The sequence below is a fragment of the Lycium ferocissimum genome, chromosome 11 (assembly GCF_029784015.1).
Source record: "Lycium ferocissimum isolate CSIRO_LF1 chromosome 11, AGI_CSIRO_Lferr_CH_V1, whole genome shotgun sequence".
Classification (NCBI taxonomy): Eukaryota; Viridiplantae; Streptophyta; class Magnoliopsida; order Solanales; family Solanaceae; genus Lycium; species Lycium ferocissimum.
This window is the reverse complement of record NC_081352.1, coordinates 56,385,613-56,406,910: the sequence shown is the minus strand read 5'-3', so window position 1 is coordinate 56,406,910 and position 21,298 is coordinate 56,385,613. Positions and strand designations below refer to the sequence as shown.

The 21,298-nt window shown below is 36.2% G+C and overlaps 2 long non-coding RNA genes across 2 annotated transcripts; both read right to left on the bottom strand.

Moving 5' to 3' along the window:
* Positions 1 to 2,301: 2,301 nt before the first annotated feature.
* Positions 2,302 to 6,321, bottom strand: LOC132037520 (uncharacterized). The gene is made up of 3 exons (XR_009409914.1): positions 5,288 to 6,321; positions 3,254 to 3,568; positions 2,302 to 3,137 (listed from the first exon to the last, which is right to left on the bottom strand). It is a non-coding gene; the product is annotated as an uncharacterized LOC132037520 (long non-coding RNA).
* Positions 6,322 to 9,498: 3,177 nt separating this feature from the next.
* LOC132037519 (uncharacterized) lies at positions 9,499 to 13,361 on the bottom strand. The gene is made up of 2 exons (XR_009409913.1): positions 12,821 to 13,361; positions 9,499 to 10,154 (listed from the first exon to the last, which is right to left on the bottom strand). It is a non-coding gene; the product is annotated as an uncharacterized LOC132037519 (long non-coding RNA).
* Between the last annotated feature and the right edge of the window lie 7,937 nt (positions 13,362 to 21,298).

Here is a 21,298-nt window from a genome sequence, read left to right as displayed (position 1 = left end):
GCTGACCGCTTGAATAATATTTGATACTGGATACTGTGTCAAAGGGAGATAACAAAGAGAGGTGAGCTGTATCCAAGTCAGAGGCGTATCTAGCCTTGTAGGCGGGTTTTCATTTGAAAACCTAACTTTCGATGAGGAACATACATTTATGTGTAAAAAGTTACTAAAATTGTGTAATAAATAGTGGATATGAAACCCATAACTTTAAAAATATAATGGGTTCAATGCTAAGAATCTTAAGATTGAACTCATAGAATTTAAATCGTGGATCCGCATCTGATCCAAGTAAGTGTAAGCGCCTCAGTTCCTCATTTATACATATAAATATAATATAATGCACATGTAAATCTTGTAGATAACTAATCTTACACTTGTGAGGAGCATTGCCAGCAGTCAGTTGTGGTTTCATCCTGGGAGATCAAATTCTTCAAAGCGTAAACTGGAAGAGACACGGTATAAGTTCAGCTTGAAGAGCGACAAGGGCGAAAAAATATTGTGGATTACAATTGTGCAGATGGAATTAAAGTTGGATCAAGACACAGTTGTCCACTGAGTCATCTACAGACTACACAGCACATACAAATCAAAGAGAACTTCCCAGAACTGCTGCAAAGACACATAGCCAGCAAGTTCTTCTCAATCTGCAACCCAACAGTACTCATATACTACCCTTCCACCATTTCCTCTCTAAAATCACAAACAGTCGTCTGTTTAACATGTTTTCTTATCTTTTTATATTCTTATACTAGTGTCAGGCTTAGCACGGGCCCAAAACCGACATTAAATATTCAATTTGTAGATATTTTTTAAAAAAAAATTCTACTCTTGGTTCTTTATTCTTGTAACATTAGTTTGACGTTTTCGAAAGACTTCTAAAATATTAAAGTATAAAAAATGCATGTTAATGGAAAACATTTTTCTTAGTTTATATATTAGATTTTTTTTTTTTTAGGAAAAAAATCAAGAATTGAAAGCTCTTCTAATTTAATTTTTTGAGATTAAGTCCCCGATGATCCAAATTGAGCTTTTCATATGTTAACTTAATTTTGTTTGAGTTCTTTGAATTGAACTCATATTGGCTAACTTATTTTTTACCAACAATATTTTGCAAAATACCGGATAATTAATATGTTATAATTTAGGACAAAATAGTTAATTTTAACATGAAAAAAATTCTTACTCCTAAATTATATAAAATATTATCCCTTTTTTTACAAAATATTTTAATAGTAAAAAAAGTAAAAAATATACTTTTTGCAATTGTCTAGTATTATTGCTGTATCAAAATTATATTTCTTTAAATACAATGTTTTTCAAACATTTTTAGAATATGTATAAAAATAATGTAGTTCCTCTTTTAATATAGTAATTTATTAGATATTTTTATGTTAAAAGTGCTCACACGTAAAATTTGATTAATTAACTACCATACTTCAGATTTCATTTTTCGATTGAAAGGGAAGGGCTATTAGTTACATTTTTGACAAATTTTAAAAGTATTTAACAATGATACATTGAAAAAAGTTTAATAATATTTTCACATAAAAAACTCAAATATGTATGAGTATACTTTGTGGGGCCACTATAACATTTTCCATGGCATCATCTTTTTTAGCGGCATAAAAAAAGCCTTAAAATTCCTTAAAATTTACTAAAATGTGTGACAATTTATAAAGTCATAAAAATTTCAAGAAAGGGTAAAAAGGGATAAAAAAAAATTCATGTGAAGACTACAAAAAATGGGAATTCTCCCCTATATATAGTAGTAATTTCACTTGTCCGCTTGTTTTGCCCCCTATTTGGTTTGGGAAGCTGTAACCTTAAATTTTAAGGATTAAAATGGTAGCTGGTCCTAAACTTCATGTTGGATTTATAAGAAAATGATTGCTCCTCCCGTCCCATTTTATGTGACATTTGACTGGGCACTAAGTCTGAGAATGAAAGAAAACTTCTGAAATTCATGAACAAAAAAGGCAGTAGACATTGTGTGGCTCTAAATCATCTCAAAGGATAAAATGAAAATTTAAAAGTTAAATTATTTCTAAGTATGGAAAGGTGGGACAGACATTGTTCCCATAAATTCAAAAGGAAACTTGTTTTCAACTACGGCTATCAAGTTAAGAGATCTGAAAGCTCGTTAGCTTCACTAGGCAAGGAAGCATTTGCGGCACTATAATCCTCAAGGCGTTATAAAACCTTTTGGTGATTCCTTCACTTGGCTTCTGGATTGTTATCTACTCTATAGGTGTGATTAGCAGTTGCATGAGCTTTGGCAATTTCTTTGACTGTCGATGCTATATCAGGGCTCAACGGGGGTGCTTTAACATACTCCAAGTTTATGGTACAAGTGTCGGAGACACGAGCATAGAGAGCACGATAAACAGTACTACCGATAGTTCCAAACTTAAACAGCATAAAAGGAATCCATTGGCAGATAAATAATCACAAATATCCATATAAGCATATTTAGACATGAGACTTTAAGTAGGCGATTTTTTTTTTCATTAATAAATCTTGTTTAGGTGTATACATTATAAGTTTTCCTGACAAGGGCTGTTTAGGTGAAAATACATTTTTCCAATAAATAAGCTTAAAGCGGGTAAAAATTAACTTGAACTGGCTTGTAAGAAAATTGAAAGGGTAGCTTGCTCATGTATTCAGCACAGGAAGAGTAGCAGCATTCTTTTTGTGAGGGTCTATGATAGCAGATATTTTGTTGCTCTCTGGCACACCAGAGCGCTTCGTCACTGGGAGCCTTGGGCTTTGATACAAATTAAGCACCTTGAAAGTATCAGGCCTGCTGCTGATTGCTTTGGGCTCTGATAATCTTCTTATTCGTGCCATGGAATCAGGCGTAGCGCTATTGTTTGGTTCAGCCCTCAATTTATTAACAGCCAATTTGCTGCCGTCAGTTGATTTGCAGCCCTTTTGCAGATCAGTGAAGTTTTTATTTTGGTTCTTTACAATGGCGACGAGTATCCATGCTCTGAGATCACCTGATGGTGCAAGGAGAGAGTTTTCTTGTTTGGGCTGTTGGCGCTGGGGCCACCTCTGGATGCAATTCTCTTTTGCCTTTCCAGTTTTAATGCTTCAATGCACTTTTGGTCTGCCTCTTCCTGTAAATTTTGCAATTCCACCTATGGGAAATATATCATGAAATAACCAACTTAAACTGGTTAGATATTCCAGAAATGCTATGTGATTCACTAACACTTTGTACCAAAAAAAGTGAGAAAAAGTTAGGTGAGTGCACCTATTCTTTTTTCGTCGTCTGGATAACAGGATCTTATCCTCTCACCACGTGCTCGTGCATCATCATTTTTCCTTTTCTTATTGGTCCTCCACTCCTTTTGACCTGCGATCTTTCTCTGATTTTTTAGAACCATCATTCTAGACTCCATACTTTCTTGCAGAGCCTTGAATGCAAAACTGCATTTCATAGTCCAGAGACCTGATCTCTTTTCTGTTCCATGCTCAGGTATCAAAGCTCAAATCATAGCTCACAATTCCAGCAGAGTTGCTTGATGCGGAAGCGCAGCGTCCATGTTAATGGAAGTTCTTCCCTATCCTAAAAGGTACAAAATAAAAGATATCATCAGCCATATCATGCGAGGATGCTCTGTCTAGCTTATTAGCATGCTCAAATGCATTTACATTGATTGTCTCGACTATTTAACATAAAATCATCATTTGAAGTTCTAGGCATGACTAAGATTCAGTGACCTGCATGTCCATTCGGTCACCAAGTCCTTGAGCACTGTCATATATATCCTGTGTTAGAAAGTAGAAGTTCACCATTAGATCCCGCGAGACTCAAGCTATCATTCATTTCAATGCCATCTTGTACCAAAGGATCATTGCCCATGGTATTTTTTTCACCTCTTCCTTGCATCTTTCTCCATGCCATCTTTGTCAGCATGACTTTCTTCTTCATTATCTTTCAAAATACAATTTTGAAACGCCAGCCACCAGCTTCCTTCTCACAAACAGTGTCATCATCATTTTACATTGACTCATCCTGAAATTTGTCTTGTTTCTGATGACCGTGAAGTTTCCCTGTACACCGGATTGTGACTATTGCCTTCTAAATCAGTCTTCAGTATCAAACCAGAAGCTGCTTCTGATTCGCTGTCACTAGAGTTCTTTGCTTTAGAAGTGATATAATTAATGTTACGTATTACGACTTTCAGAAAAATCTCAAGGATGGAAATAAGAACAAAATCAATAACTCTAACAAAGTGACAAACATAGAGAACAAATATGTAACAACTAGATAAATGTCTCCCTTTTTCTTGAAAAGAGAGGAAAAATTAAAACTATGGTCTCTACAAAGCTTGAACGAGAATAAACCACAATGGTGATCTTTGATTAAAAAGAAAAGAATCAATAACTTACTCCTGAATATTTACTAACTTCAGAGAGAAATATATATTTAGCTAAAGAAATCCTCTATAGATAGTTCTCAAAGATACCGCTTTACAACCAATTAAGCTCATTGGATGCTTACATTTAAAATCTCTCAAATTAAGAAGGGAGAAAAGATAGTCAGGCACCTATAATCTCATTATCCTTATGACTATATAATATGCTAATTAAAAATGAAATGTTTATGATTCCAAAATCATAAAATTGGGAGATAATGGAAAAGAGGCAATGAGTTTATTGCTCTTTTGGCGAATAACATTCAGAACTTTCTCCCTCCGTTCCCATTTAGTCGTCAGGACAAGGTTTTGCACAAAAGAAATTGATTAGGAGTATAAATTGACTAATATATCCCTTATTAATTCTTTAATCTTCGTCTATTTATGTGCCTCTTAATTCTAGAATAACTAATGCTAAGCGCAAAATTGGAAAAAAAAAAAATACTCCCTCTGTTCCAATTTAGGTAATACTTCACTTCTCGATATTCAAACTTATACTACTTTGTAGTATAAACAACCCTGTCCGGCTTGGATAACCTTGGTGGAGTTGCGTTATCATCCCCCTTATGTGTAAAGTTCTTATTATAGTATTTCATTTGTAGCTTCCTGAATAAGCGCCTCCAACTGATAAAGAATTTTTTTGCGATCTGGAGAGGGGTAGGTAAATTCTTTAGGAAGGGATAGATTAACATCACCCATCATAATCGATGGATCAGTAGGTTTCAACTACTTTTCCATATCTAGGCCACGAGCTGGGTCTCCATGAACGCCATAAAATTGGAAAGTGATGCGGTCATTTTTCACTAGAGATAATGTTGCGCATATATATAAGTCTTGATGTGAACTGAAGTGATAAGAAGACTCACACTTCAAGTGATTCTCGTCCCAAGTAATATCATATTTTTCTCTTGAATGTAATTATCCCCATTTTGTATCAAGGTAGGACGACACTCTTGGAGTATCGCTAGTTGAGGCCTCCACTTCAGAAAATTTCGCATGTAGTCTACGTCTCTATTATTGGTATTATAATGTTTCTTCTATCTCTTCTTCTGAAGATGTCATTTCTTCCTCTGAAGATGTCTAGACCTGAGTATGAAATTGGAATAATAAGTAAATTAGTAGGGAAGTAACAAAAGCCTTAGTATGAAAGCTATTGTAACTAAGTTTTTTTTTTTTTTTTTTTTTTTGGCCAAAGTCATAGATGGACCTGAACTTGTCCTGATTTTCCATTTAGACCCCTTAACTGAAACGTTAACCATCTGAACTCTCGAACATAAGATAAACTGTGCCATTTGAACACCTCGTGCTAGCTGGGCACACGCCTGCAATACACTGCTTTAAACAGAGCGTGAGAGACCAAATTTTTTCTTTTTTAAAATTTTTAATCATTAAAAATTAATTTTAACAAAAACTCTATTTTAAAATCTATTAAATAATTAAAAAAAATTGAAAAACCCAACCCATCCTCTCTGATAGCCCATTTCGCCGCCGCCACTGCCTCCGCCGCTGTCGCTGCTCCACTTCAAAATCCATTTAAACAAATCTCCGACGAAAAACAACACCATTTTTTTTAATTATTTAAATAGATTTTGAAGCGGCGGCGGTAGTGGGGGCGGCGGAGGCAGCAGCGGCAGTGGCTGTGGTGAAATGGGCTATCGGAGAGGATGGGTTGGATTTTTCAATTTTTTTTAAAATTATTTAAATAGATTTTAAAATTAATTTTTCTTAAAATTAATTTTTTTTTTGTTGACATGGCTTATTTTTATTGGTCTATTTTTCCATGTCACAGCAAGTGTACTGCACGCATGTGCCAAGCTGGCACGAGGTGTTCAAATGGCACAGTTTATCATATGTTCGAGGGTTCAGATGGTCAACGTTTCAGTTGGGGTCTAAATGGAAAATCAGGAATGAGTTCAGGGGTCCATCTATGACTTTGGCCTTTTTTTTTTTTTTTTTTTTCCGAGTCAAAGGTAACCAGCTATTGTAACTCGTGTTATACCCTATTTTAACCGGGTCAAAATAGAGTACAACATATTGGTGAACTCTAAGTTACAAGTAATTCTAGTTTTAAATTTAAACATTTGAAATGCCTTCTATGACTTAACAGAAAATGGCTATAACAACAAAAAATGCTTCATGCTTCTTCATGTTATAGCTTCTGATTATCTTCGAATCATTTTCACAACGAGAGCTCCTTGAACATAAATAGATTTCCTATTCAATCCATAATGGCTTATAGTCGATTTATGAAAGCTTAAGTTCAGATCTAGGTTTTAAAAACCTATAATGATCACATATTGAGCTAAAGATATGAGTTAAAAGGCTAAACCTTCTTGAATCTTAAACAGCATGTTATCTAGTCCGAAAAGCACTCATTAAGCCTCCTCTACTCTTGCTAATTTATTTCAAATATTCTGAGTCTAGTAACAGGTAAATGAGCAAGACTAGCAAGTTCCTAAAGGCATGGTTCAAATACACAAGCAACAAACATGAATAACGACGATCAAATTGAAGCATGCTGAAAATTTATACTTCATGATTTTTAACACTAATATCATACTCTATAGTCTGCTTCTGCTTATGCTATGGGGCTGACTCAAAAGAATGGTTGGTTGGGCTTTCAGCCCAACATAGAATACGCGGAGAGAAGAGAGTCCAATGGACCCGATCAGATGTTCCATGCAAAATAAAAAAATAAAAAGATTGGAGATCCATAATGTTTCAACAGTCCCAGAAATAGGTGAAATGATCCACTAACACATACTATGCAACTCCAAACATGTGATTTAATTGAGACGTGTGTTCGAACACCTTACTCGAGAATCTGGGCAAAAGTAACTCCCTAGCATACTTTAAAAGATGACGAGAAGAAAACAGAACTCGATGAGAGCTGCCCAACTTTAAGTAGTCCCTTTAATCCAATTTCATTTGGAAACATTTATGACCTATGCTTACTTGTGCAAAGTTACAAGAATACATGAACTGACTTAAACTGTTACACAGTTATAATTAAAGAGAAACGAACACGAGGCCAGTTGTGGCTAATCCCATTTGAATCCAGACTCAACAGAAGCTTACCATGAACTTAAGAGAAACTTTAACCAAATCCGTTACTGACTTCAGCTTAACAGAAACTGATCCAAAAAAAAAAAAAAATAACCTAAAGGTAAAAAAGATCTGATTCTCATTCAAGATGCTTATAACAAGGCTCAAATCAGTACTTGAAAGACATTTTTGAATATCTAAGCATTTGGGAAGAGACTTGTATCTGAACACAGCTTGTTTCTGAAAAGAGATATGAGACTTTCAAGAAAACAACTAAACTACTTAGGTAGAAACCTTAACATGGACAGAATCAAAATCAGCTACTGTTTCAATATTTACGCCGTCAACATGAATTAAATAAAAAAGTTTAGAAGGTTGGCATTTAGTCATCTAAACACTTGGAAAAAAAGAGGTCTTCAAACATAAATACAGATTGCCTTTAGAAAAAGGTATACTGAACCTTAAAACTGATGCTCACCAATAGAAAATTAAAACTGGCATGGAATGGATTCAACCATATTAGTTTAAAGATTTCAAGAGAAACATGGATTCAGTACTACAAATAAGGCTGCTTTAGTGGAATAAACCCAACTTAATGAAGCTCTGGCTTTGGAACTATCAAATGATTAGGAAAGTACATCAATTGTATTTCTAATAATAAACCCAAGCGCACATAAACAGTGATCTATTCATTTTACTTATTCTAATCTAAAAAAGAAACACAGGCAGGGGATTAGAGCATTATGGAATACTCAACTCTCAAGTCCAAACTCAAACTTGTAGTTATTCCCAACTTGACATACAAGGAACTGATTTACCACTCAAAATCCAGATAAACTAAACTTAACAACTTAACATAACTTCAGAAACACAAGAGATTGTTCATGCTTATTCGAGCCCGTTTGGATTGGCTTGTAACTTATGGCTTATGAGTCATAAGTTAGGATTAGGATTCCTAACTTATGGCTTTTGACTTATTTTTGTTATTTTGTCTTAAAAACAAGTGCTTAAAAGCACTTCTTGATTTAAAACTACCAGTTTCAAAAAAGCACTTCTTTATTTTATCCAAACACTACAAAAGGGCTAAAAAGCTATTTTGGCTTAAAAGCATCTAAAATAAGCCAATCCAAACAGGCCCGTGACATAGTGAATTCTAACGCTAACTACATCCAACTAGGTTAGGTTTTACTACTTCTCAAAACAAAACTAACATAATCAGAAAAAGAAAAAAAGAAAAACGGATCAATACTTTTACACCAAATTATCACAAGTTCTTCCCATCCTGGAATTCATTAAACATTCTTCCTAGACTTCAAAGATAATAAAAAAACAATAAAGGAAAGGATGCTAAAACTAAATCTACATTATACTGGAAAGGAAAAGCAGAAATTAAAACATACTTAATCAACCTATTTTTTTTTTGATAAGGATACTTAATCAACCTGATAGCACAGAAATAAATATAAAAGGAAGAACAAGAGCCATTAATCTCAAGAGGTGTCTAAAACCTTTCCTTCAATTGAGTCTTTCTGGTTTGCTTTGGCAATTTCTTTAACTGTTGAATCTAAGCTCAACAGGGGTGTTATAACATACTCCAACTTTCTGGTACAAGGGTCGGAGACACGAGCATCGGGAGCACGATAAACAGTACTACCCATATTTGTGTCGAGGTACTGCAAAAAAAAAAAAAAAAAAAAAAAAAAAGCAAACTTGGGTGTGTGATCTGCATAACTCGTCCCTATCTGCAGATATTAAGGTGGGATATTCAATTTTTGCAATTGCATATGCAACTAATGTTAACTCAATAAAGAACTCAAACAAGCAGAGCATAATTTAAAACCTTTGCTAAATAAACATATGCTCATGAGAATCCATGTAAACGGCATAAAAGAAATCCATGGCAGATAAAAAATTACAAATATCCATATCAGCATATTTAGACATGAGATTTACGTAGGCAATTTTTTTCACATTTTTCATTAATTTAAATCTTGTTTAGGTGTATATATTATAAATTTTCCTGACAAGGCTGTTTAGGTGAATATATAATTTTCTTTTTTCAATAAATAAGCTTAAAGCAGGTAAAAGTTAACTTCAACTGGCGTGTAAGAAAATTGACTTATATTTCAGTAAACTGCATGTCCATTTGGTCACCAAGTCCTTGAGCACTGTCATACATATCCTCTGCTAAAAAGTAGTTGTTCACCATTAGATCCCCTGGACATGCAAGGTTCAAGCTATCATTCATGTCAATGCCATCTTGTGTCAAAGGATCATCACCCAGGGTATGTTTTCACCTCCTCCTTGCATCTTTCTCCATGCCATCTTTGTCAGCATGACTTTCTTCTTCATTACCTATCAATAAACAATTTTGAAATGACAGCCATCAGCTTCCTTCTCCCAAACAGTGTCATCATCATTTAAAATTGACTCATCCTGAAACTTTGTGCGGCTTTGTCTTGTTTTTGATAACCGTGAAGTTCCCCGGTTCAAACCTCTCTTGAATGTCAGTCAAACCCCAATTAACAATACTACAGGAGTGTCCCCATATTGGATCAACTTAGGACACTCCTGGAGCATTGTTACTAAGGTTTCCACTGCCTCAAAAAAAAATTGCGTGTAGTCTATGTCAGCATTATTGGGATTCTATATCATAAATGATAATCTTTCTTCTGAAGATGTCTGAACCTGATAATGAAATTGGAATAATAAGTATATTAGTTGGCAGGTAACAAAAGCCTTAGTATGAAAGCTACAGTAATTCGTGTTATACCCTATTTTAACCGGGTCGAAATAGAGTACAGCATATTGGCGAACTCTTAAGTTACAAGTAATTCTAGTTTCAAAATTTTAAACATTTTTAAATGCCTTCTATTAACTTAACAGAAAATGGCTATAACAGCAAAAAATGCTTCATGCTTCTTCATCTCATAGCTTCTGATTTAAAATCATTTTCACAATGAGAGCTCCTTGAATATGAATAGATTTCCTATTCAATCCATAATCACTTATAATAGATTTATGAAAGCTTAAGTTCAGATCTAGGTTTCAAAAACCTATAATCGTCACATATTGAGCTAATGATATGAGTTAAAAGGCTAAACCTTCTTGAATCTTAAACAGCATGTTATCTAGTCCGAAAAGCACTCATTAAGCCTCTACTCTTTGCTAATTTTTTTCAAATAACTGAGTCTAGTAAGTTAAACGAGCAAGACTAGCTAGTTCCTAAAGGCATTTTTAACACTAAACTATCATACTTTATAGTGTGCTTTTGCTTATGCTATGGGGTTGACTCAAAAGAATGGTTGGTTGGGCTTTCAGCCCAACATAGAATATGTGGAGAGAAGAGAGTCCAATGGACCCAATCAGATGTTCCATGCATAATAAATAAAGAAAAGATTAGAGATCCATCATGTTTCAACAGTCCCAGAAATAGATGAAATGATCTACTAACACACACTATGCAACTCCAAACATGTGATTTAATTCAGACATGTGTTCGAACACCTTACTGGAGAATCTGAGCAAAAGTAACTCCCTAGCATACTTTAAAAGATGACAAGAGAAGTTGAGAAAAGAGAACTCGATAAGAGCTGCTCAACTTTAAGTCAACTAGTCCCTTTAAGGTTTGAAATACCAATTTCATTTGGAAACATAATGGCCTATGCTTACTTGTGCAAAGTTACAAGAATACATGAACTGACTTAAACCGGTACAGAGTTAAAATTTAAAGACAAACAAACAGGAGGCCAGTTGTGGCTAATCCCATTTTAATCGAGACTCAACAGAAGCTTACGAGGAGCTTAAGAGAAACTTTAACTAAATCCATTACTAACTTCAGCTTAACAGAAACTGATCCATACTAAAAAAAAAAAAAAAAAAAAAAAAAAAAAAAAGGGAAAAAGATCTGATTCTCATTCAAGATGCTTAAAACAAGGTTATCAGTTAACTATGCTTTAATAACTTGAAAACACATGTAACCACAAGTTCCCCTTTTAAAACTGAGGACGTCTAGTCCCCCTAAATCAGTATTTGAAAGACATTTTTGAATATCTAAGCATTTGGGAAGAGACTTGTATTTGAACACAACTTGCTTTTGAAAAGAAAATAATATGAAACTTTCAAGAAAAGAACAACTAAACTGTACTTAAACTACTTAGGCAGAAACCTTAACATGGACAGAATCAAAATCAGCTACTGTTTCAATATTTAGGCAGTCAAGATGAATTAAATAAAAAGTTTAGAAGGTTGGCATTTAGTCATCTAAACACTTGGAAAAAAGAGATCTTCAAACATAAATACAACTGATGCTTAACAATAGAAAATAAAACTGGCATGCAACGGATTCAACCATATTAGGTTAAAGATTTCAAGAGAAACATGGATTCAGTATTGCAAATAAGGCTGCTCTAGTGGAATAAACCCAACTTAATGTAGCTCTGGCTTTGGAACTATCAAATGATTAGGAAAGTACATCAATTGTATTACTAATTATAAACCCAAGCACACATAAACAGTGATCGATTCATTTTTACTGGAACTAATCTGATAAAGGAACAAAGGCAGGGGATTAGAGCATTATAGAATACTCAACTCTCAAGTCCAAACTCAAACTTGGGAATTATTCCCAATTTGACATAAAAGGAACTGATTTACAACTCAAAATCCAGATAAACTAAACTTCAGAAATACAAGGGATCGTTGATGCTTATACATAGTGAATTCTAATGCTAACTACATCCAGCAAGGTTAGGTTTTACTACTTCTGAAACCAAACATAACATAACCAGAAAGAGAACCGATCAATACTTTTACACCAAACTATCACAAGTTCTTCCCATCCTGGAATTCACTACACATTCTTCCTAAACTTCAGCTCTCTGAGGACATGACCCTTGATAGGAGGGTGTGGAGGTCGAGGATTCCGGCGCAAGTCTTTTCCGTTCCTGGAGTTTTTCACATTATTCTTGTACTTTCTTATTTTTGGATTTCTATAACTACATGTTGTTTCTTTACTATTATCTTGCTATTGTTTTTGCTTGTTGCTAATGCCTGTTTTCGTTCTTGCTATGAGTCGAGGGTCTCCCGGAAACAGCCTTTCTACTTTCCCAAGGCAGAGGTAAGGTCTGCTACACACTACCCTCCCCAGACCCCACTTGTGGGATTATACTGGATATGTTGTTGTTATTGTATTCTTCCTAAACTTAAGATAATAATAAAAAAGCAACAAAGGAAAGGATGCTAAAACTAAATCTACATTGTACTGGAAAGGAAAGGAAGAAACTAAAACATACTTAATAAGCACAGAATTAACTATAAAAGGTAGAAACAAAAGCCAAAGGGAAAGCAATTACCTCAGGGAACTTGGACAAAGGGAAGGTAAAATTCTTGTTTTGTGTAATTGGAAAACTCAGAGTTTTTGTGGTGTAGAAAGTGTTAAGAGATGGGGTTCTTTATATAGAACCCCAATTTCTAGGATTATGTGCGAGGAATTTGAATCCGGAACTTCGTTGAATTGAATTGGAGTTTGAAGTCCGAATCTTTTTGTACTGGGAAACAGAAAAAAGAGAGACAAGGGAAACTAGTTAAAGGATTCTTAGCCAAAAATGGAAATTAGGGACTGATTTTGGTCTTTGGGGATTTAAAATGTTACCGGGTCGGGTTATCTTCTTTGGCCTGGTCCCAAATTGGTCTTAAAGAAATAGCTGATTTGGAGGTTAAAAGAGTGGTCAAATTTGTGTTTAAAATGTAGCCACCTTTTCATTAGAAATTGTAGCCCTTTCCTTGTAAAAATAACCAAATGGTACCGTCCTTAAATTCAGAAATGAACAGTTGCCACAATCATGTTCGATTTCTTTTGACAGTTTTATATTGGTGGTGCTTTGTAATCAAGGACGAGAAGAAGTTTATGGAAAGGTAGCTCATATTCCTTTCCGGGCCAAATTCTTTATGGACATCTCAAATTAAACATGGTCCCCTTGGCAAGATCTTACCGCTCTTCGAACGTTTCCAATCAAGTGTGGCCCCCTTGACTGGATCATACCGTCCTTTGGATGTTCTGAATTAAGTGTGGCCCCCATAACCTAATCATACCGCCCTTCGGACATTTCCAATCAAGTGTGGCCCCCTTGGCTTGATCATAAAGTACTTCGGATGTTCTAAATTAAGCGTGGCCCCCTTGGCCAGATCATACTATCCTTCGGATGTTCTGAATTAAGTGTGTCCCCCTTGAACTGTTTATATTGCAAAATCTGGAAAAAAAACTTATTAGTAGAAATGCAATATAAATGTAACATTAGTCTCGAAGTTATTAAGGTGGACGAACAAATATGTGCGTTTTTAAGGTGAGCAAGTCATATTTGTCCCTTTCTAAGAGGGACGAGTCGTATATGTCCAGTTTGAAGATGGACGAGTAAAGACATGTTCCTTTCTAAGGTGGACGAGTAAAGATGTATCCCTTTCTAAGATGGACGAGTCGGATGTGTTCCTTTTTAAGGTGGACAAGTAAATATAAGCTCTCGCTTTTGGATGTGTATCTGCTGAATTGTGTTAATTTTGGGCTGCTAGTTGGCCGAAAATATGCTCTTGAGTGCTGAACCTTTTCTTTCATCTCTTTGAGCTCCTAAATTGAGATTAATGACACTTCTTAATAAAGTTACATATTAATATGTACTTAAGATATTTATTTAATGTTAAAATATAATCACTAGTGCTTAGATAATAAAAATAAAAATTACATGCTATAGTAAGAATTACGCGATAATATCTATAAAGTATAAAATTAAAGAGATTATATCATTTGATTGAATAAAATAATGCCTTTTTGCGAAAGATAATAAATTAAAATGTTAAAAGAAATGACCATGATGATAATATTAAAATGACGACAATAATAATATATAAGCGACGACGACAGTTGAATATCAAGAACGGGGATATTAATTGTATAACAAATGATTTAAAAAAGGAGAAAATTGTATTGTATCTTAATTGGGGTAACAATGCTACCAAAATTGACCCATTTTTTTAATTCTTACAAAAAATGACCCAAACTTTTCTCGCTCTTTCTGCCTTCTTATATGTTTGTATATGTTGATATAAGTGTTTGTATATGTTTGTATATTTTGGGCTATTTTTTGTAATATAAATTTTGGGCTATTTTTTGCGACGTAAGTGACCAACTCGTATATTTCTGAAATTTCCCATTAAAAAGCCCTTAAATCCTTAATTGTAATAAAATAAAGAATAAGCGTTCTTAAGTTATCAAGGAATCCGCGACTTTAGTAGCACAGAAAACAAAAAGTTGAACCAAACTAACACAAAAAAAAAAAATACATTTGTAGGTTTCACGCACGAATTTCGTGCGTGAATGGGGTCAACATAAAGTGACCCCTCCTTCCCCACCAGACCCGATCTGCTCCCCCCCCCCCCCCCCCCCCCCCCCCCACGCCCCCACCCCCATTAAACCCGAATCTGTGGTCCCCAAGCCTCTCAAAACGGTATTTTCGTGTTGTTTTTCAATCCAAAAATCAATATTAGTATATTGAAGTGTAGGAATAAGTTTAAGGTTGGATTTTGGAATAGAGCGGCGTAGAATTCATTTGAAAAACTCAAAAAAAAGCTTCAATCTAGGTATTTCACTACGAATTTTCTATTACATTGTTAAATATATTATTACCCTAAGCATGGTCATTGTGTAAGTGTGGTTGTTGCTCGTTTTGCGCATTTTTTTTGTGCGTTTTTGGGCAGTCCGTATGCACTGTTGGGACTGCCCATTTTTCCATTTTTTTTTATTTATTTGTTTATCTATTGTTAATTAGTTAATTATTTATTGCTTGTTTATGTAGTATTTGTTAATTGTTCGATTAGCGACTTAAGTATTTATTAATTGTTAGACTAGCTATTTCAATTGTTAGACTGGCTAATTATTTATTTAGTTTTTGTTAAGCCAATTATTTATTTGTTAATAATTTTTTAATTGTTTCATTAGTTAATTAATTGTTTATTTGTTAAATATACGATAATAATTTATTAATTTTTTGATTAGTTACTTAATTGTATATTTATTAAATATATGATAATAACTTGTTAATTATTTGATTAGTTAGTTAATTGTTTATTTATTAATTATTTATACTAATTGCATGCTAACTAATTGTTAATTATTTGACTTATCTTTATATTTTAGGATTGAAAACCCTTAGTTTAGGATTCATCCCATAGCGTTGTCACGACCCAACTCCGTAGGCCGCGACTCGTGCCCTAGTTGGGCACCCATACGTACCTTACCCTGAATTAGCAAAATATTAAAGATAAACAAAAGTCATAATTTAACAAGGACAAGTGGGCATGCCGCACGAAGGCCGATAAGGCCGTCACAAAACATAAATAACTCTAAACGTACGCAAATCTCACGAAACATATACGAACCCACACCACATGTCTACGGACCTGCGTAACGTAACATAATCATATGACGGGACGGGGCCCCGTCGTACCCCGAATGAATATGTACAAATGCAACGAGAAAATTTCATACCAAAATACGGGCCCGGACAAAGGAGCACTTCAACCACCGAGCAAACAACCTAGGCGGGCGAATCGGCCAAATCAAATGTACGTACCTGCACGCGGCACGAAACGCGACCCCAGAAGAAAGGGGTCGACGGAAAATGTCTCGAATATGTAAAGCGGAGCATGTAATAAATAAAATTAAAATCAGAACAGAATGTGCGGAAAACAATGGAGATGCGTAGGTAATCAAAAAATGCGTACCAGAAATCATACGTAATGCATGCAGAAAACATATGCAAAAGCCGGCCCCGCTATGGGACTCGGTGAACAGAACAGAGGCGCTCCCTTCTGTCCCGCGCCAAAGCACATCATACTTCAGAGTAGGGAATATCTCCGAAACAAAGCATAACATACCAAGTGGCCACATCACATCACATAATCAGATATCAGAATATACATACATGGCACATCATACACCGTAACCCATGTACGTGTAATACCTGCCCCCTCACACCGGAGCGCGGCGAACAATGCAGAGAAGTACGCTTGAGAACATATTCTGGCCCGGGCTCAGTGTGGGAAACATTGAGGCATCCACGAGTGGAGTAGTGAGAAACTAATGCAATAAAAATAACATATGTATTTCCAGAGACTCAATGAGGCGTATCGGATGACCAATCAAATTAATGAAATCGGACTGAGTCATAGAACATACCTTTCGGACATCACGGCGGATTATGTCAGGACAGAACTTTCGGATTCGAAGTATATATCGAAACATTTCATAGGACTTAATGGAATATTTAAAAATGATTGTTGTTTAGTAGTTAAAACATTCCTTGAAAGCCGCTCGAAGACAAATCGTAAATACAAAGGGAAAATCGGAAATAGTGGGCCCACCTCGGGTCAACCGAGGCGGCGGACAGAAATCATAAATATTAGGCTCTGTAAAGTTGTCTATGAAGGTTTCAAAGCGATTCAAAATCATTTGCGAAAAAAAATACGAAGGTTTAGGCACTCTTATATCCAAAACAAGCATTATGGTTCAATTGCGCTCAGTGAATAGTACTTAAAATCAAACTCGAATTTCCAGGAGCAGAATTATCCCCGAGGGTCTGTTTTTGGCCTAATAGTTCTAGAACGTGCCAAATAAAGAATAGGTAAGCTTTACATACCTTTCTTGCCTTTTACGCTTGCCAAAACGCCGATCCTGTTTCGTCAAAAATCTGCAAATGGTCATTCTTACCAGTTACTATTCATGAGACTTAGAATTTCCAATCTTGAATTAATACTTGTCTACTGAAATTCCGGCAGCACCTCCCCTATAAATACGACACCCCGAGACTTAAACTCGGCTCAAAACAATCAACAACAACCCAACAACAACATCAAGAACATCAACAATCACTACAAACCACAACATACACAATTAGTTTACTTTCCGACATAGTGCACTAGTTTCCATTTCGACTTCATATTTTCAAATCAATATCAACATGCTCTCTTTCATTACGGATCAAGATCATTACAATATAATTCGGAAGCGTTTCATAGCATTTCTACAACATATTCTCAAGACATACAAACTTGCTACCAAGCCATAATTCCTCCAAATCTTCTAATCTTTAACATACTCATTCCTAACATGTTTCCACCTTCTAACTTCATCAACAATCATCATAATTCACACTCTAACATCTTAACTTCCATAATGTCATAAAATCATACAAATACGACATAAGTTTCTACATTCCGTTTCAATGCAAACTTTCATCATTCTAACTCCATTTGCATTACAAGGATCACAACAAACACAATTAACATATTAAACAAAACAAATCCATCACCATTTCCCTTACCTATAGGCCACGGCCACATACAATTTTTCAACTTCATTCAATTCTCATTCGACTTTCATTTCCAATACGAATTCCGCATTAACCACAACTATAATACAACTTAAAGTTCAATTCATCTCAACCATACAACATAGCTTCATACACGGCCATGCATACATATCTAAATACCATGCAAACTTCCATATTTCTATGCATTCAACTCATCTACATATACTACTACACAAACAAACCTTCATAACATACTTAGAAAGAATGAATTCTTACCTTCCTTCTCAAGTTTCTTCATTCCGCTAACTTGTCCAAACGACGAAACCAATGGGTTATCTTCCGAAATAATTGCACCACGTTATAGAGAGACCTTGAATTGGTAGGAATATAGCAAGAAAATAATTTTTGAGGCAAGATTTTGATGGGGTAAAATTGGAGGGGCTGGCCGAATGCCCTCCTCTTGTTCTTGAAATTGTTTTCTTGTTTTCTCCTTCTTTCTCATGTCTTGAAATCTCTAGAAATTTCACAAGTCTTGCCCCTTTTTATTAATTTGTTGGTCACATGCTCCATCACATGACCAACTTATTAAAATTAGGCCAAACAAAGGCCATGGCCGGCCACCCTTTGGGTTGGGCTTCTTGTTCTCTCTTTTTTTTTTTTTTCCATTTCCAAGCCCAATTACTTAGTCCATATTTTTGGTAATTCATGAAGCCATTTTCCGACATTCCAATTTTGCCCTTAGTCTTTTCCGATATTTCCACATCTAAATTTTTCCATAACCAACTTATGAGCCAAACAAGATCAATGCATTTCATTGTCCTTAACTTGTCTCGAAAATTCCGAGATTCCCAAAGGTGAAAAATACTTCATTCAATTCTCATTCGACTTTCATTTCCAATACGAATTCCGCATTAACCACAACTATAATACAACTTAAAGTTCAATTCATCTCAACCATACAACATAGCTTCATACACGGCCATGCATACATATCTAAATACCATGCAAACTTCCATATTTCTATGCATTCAACTCATCTACATATACTACTACACAAACAAACCTTCATAACATACTTAGAAAGAATGAATTCTTACCTTCCTTCTCAAGTTTCTTCATTCCGCTAACTTGTCCAAACGACGAAACCAATGGGTTATCTTCCGAAATAATTGCACCACGTTATAGAGGGACCTTGAATTGGTAGGAATATAGCAAGAAAATAATTTTTGAGGCAAGATTTTGATGGGGTAAAATTGGAGGCCGGCGAATGCCCTCCTCTTGTTCTTGAAATTGTTTTCTTGTTTTCTCCTTCTTTCTCATGTCTTGAAATCTCTAGAAATTTCACAAGTCTTGCCCCTTTTTATTAATTTGTTGGTCACATGACCAACTTATTAAAATTAGGCCAAACAAAGGCCATGGCCGGCCACCCTTTGGGTTGGGCTTCTTGTTCTCTCTTTTTTTTTTTTTTCCATTTCCAAGCCCAATTACTTAGTCCATATTTTTGGTAATTCATGAAGCCATTTTCCGACATTCCAATTTTGCCCTTAGTCTTTTCCGATATTTCCACATCTAAATTTTTCCATAACCAACTTATGAGCCAAACAAGATCAATGCATTTCATTGTCCTTAACTTGTCTCGAAAATTCCGAGATTCCCAAAGGTGAAAAATACGGGTTATAACAAGCGTAGGATTGAAAACCCTTAATATAATTTTCGATAAAAGATTACATAAATAATAGTACTTGTTAATGATTGATTTAAAATACGTAAAACAGATGGGTCACCACAATCCTTAATAAAATTTTCGATAAAAGATTACATAAATAATATTACTTGTTAATGATTGATTTAAAATACGTAAAACAGATGGGTCATCACAATCCTTAATAAAATTTTCGATAAAAGATTACATAACTAATACTACTTGTTAATGATTGATTTAAAATGCGTAAAACAGATGGATCACCACCCTCTCGATCCGGGGCCCTTCGACCGAGAGTTACCGTATCTTCGGCCCGAGCATAGGTCGCAAAATATATGGACATCCGACCTGCAAAGGGGAGTCTCGGTCCGTACCCGGTTAGGGGACTCGCGTATGGGAGGTCTTAGCCGCGCCCCCACATCCTCGTGTCTCTGGATATACTACGTCGGGCGGTATCTGGGTGCGTCGAAGTTGGTCGGGTACGGCACGATAGGTCGCTAGTGACGGCATTGATTGAGAGGTGGCGACCGAAGATGCACACATTTCATCTCACCGGTGAGGCTACCATTACCCTTCGGATGTGGAGATCATTTATGGGCTACGGGTTGATGGACGCCCATTGTATATTGGGGAGCCTCGCGTGCCGCCGCCGCACCGGGATAAGTTGACTAGGCTCACCGGTTTCGCGGCTCTGGATGATCATATTTCCGGCCAGAGTCGGCTTTTGTTGTCGGCCCTTTACGCTCACTTGCACCTCACAGACATGCAGCATCCGATTGGAGAGGACACGCCTCGAGCCGATGTTGACCGACATGCGCGTCATACCTACTCATCATATTCGGGGCCATCACGTTCCCAAACACTTCGGGTTCGCATATGAGCTTCGAGGTATCTTCGGTATATCGACGATCTCGCCGAGATAGGATGTTATAGTTGGGCGGCCGTCGTTCGGGGCTACATGTATCGAGGATTCGCCGATGTTCTATGGGCATGAGGGTAGAGGTCCCTGCATTTTGCTCGCTCCTTCAGGTAATATATTTAAGTGTGTGTAATTAAACACAAAATATATTTTTTTAAAACGACGACTGATAATTTTTTTTTAAATGACTATATCAGATATGGGTGTGGACTAGGTTGAGACCTTTTCAGCCCATACCAGCTGACCCTCCCGCTGACTATCTTACTATCCCGATGCCATACGCGCGGAGATGGTCGCGAGGCGTACGCCGACGCGTGTGAGACGCACCACGCCTTCTCCCGTTTAGGGATCGCCTAGACCGCATGACGGCGCAGACGGTATGTTCATATTTTGGATCCACACGCTAGACCACATAGCTACTATTTTAGTCTTTTGTTGTTAACTAGTTCAATTCTTTTTACAGGCTTTTATATAGACGCCGTATGATCATATTCTGGATGAGTGAGCTGCGGCGTTTTGTGGTTGGTCGACACGTGGATGTCGCGGTGTCCATTGATACATATGGATATCGTTGAGCATCACGCGCCCGACCGCGTGTTACGGCGGTTGGGTATGTACGTAATATACCCGCGGCTACGGTTTGGGAGCATGACCACTATGCGAGGGACGAGCGTGCGGGGGCGTCGATGATGCGTGGCGACTCCATATGCGGCGACGGGTCCAGAGTTGGAATGTGAGGATGGCGAGCCTAGCGGTGGTCGGACATGACACTCCCATCCATGTGTACATGGAGTGGTACATGCGGATCACTCGCATCATTATTGGCAACCCCTCTAGGCATCGTCCGTAT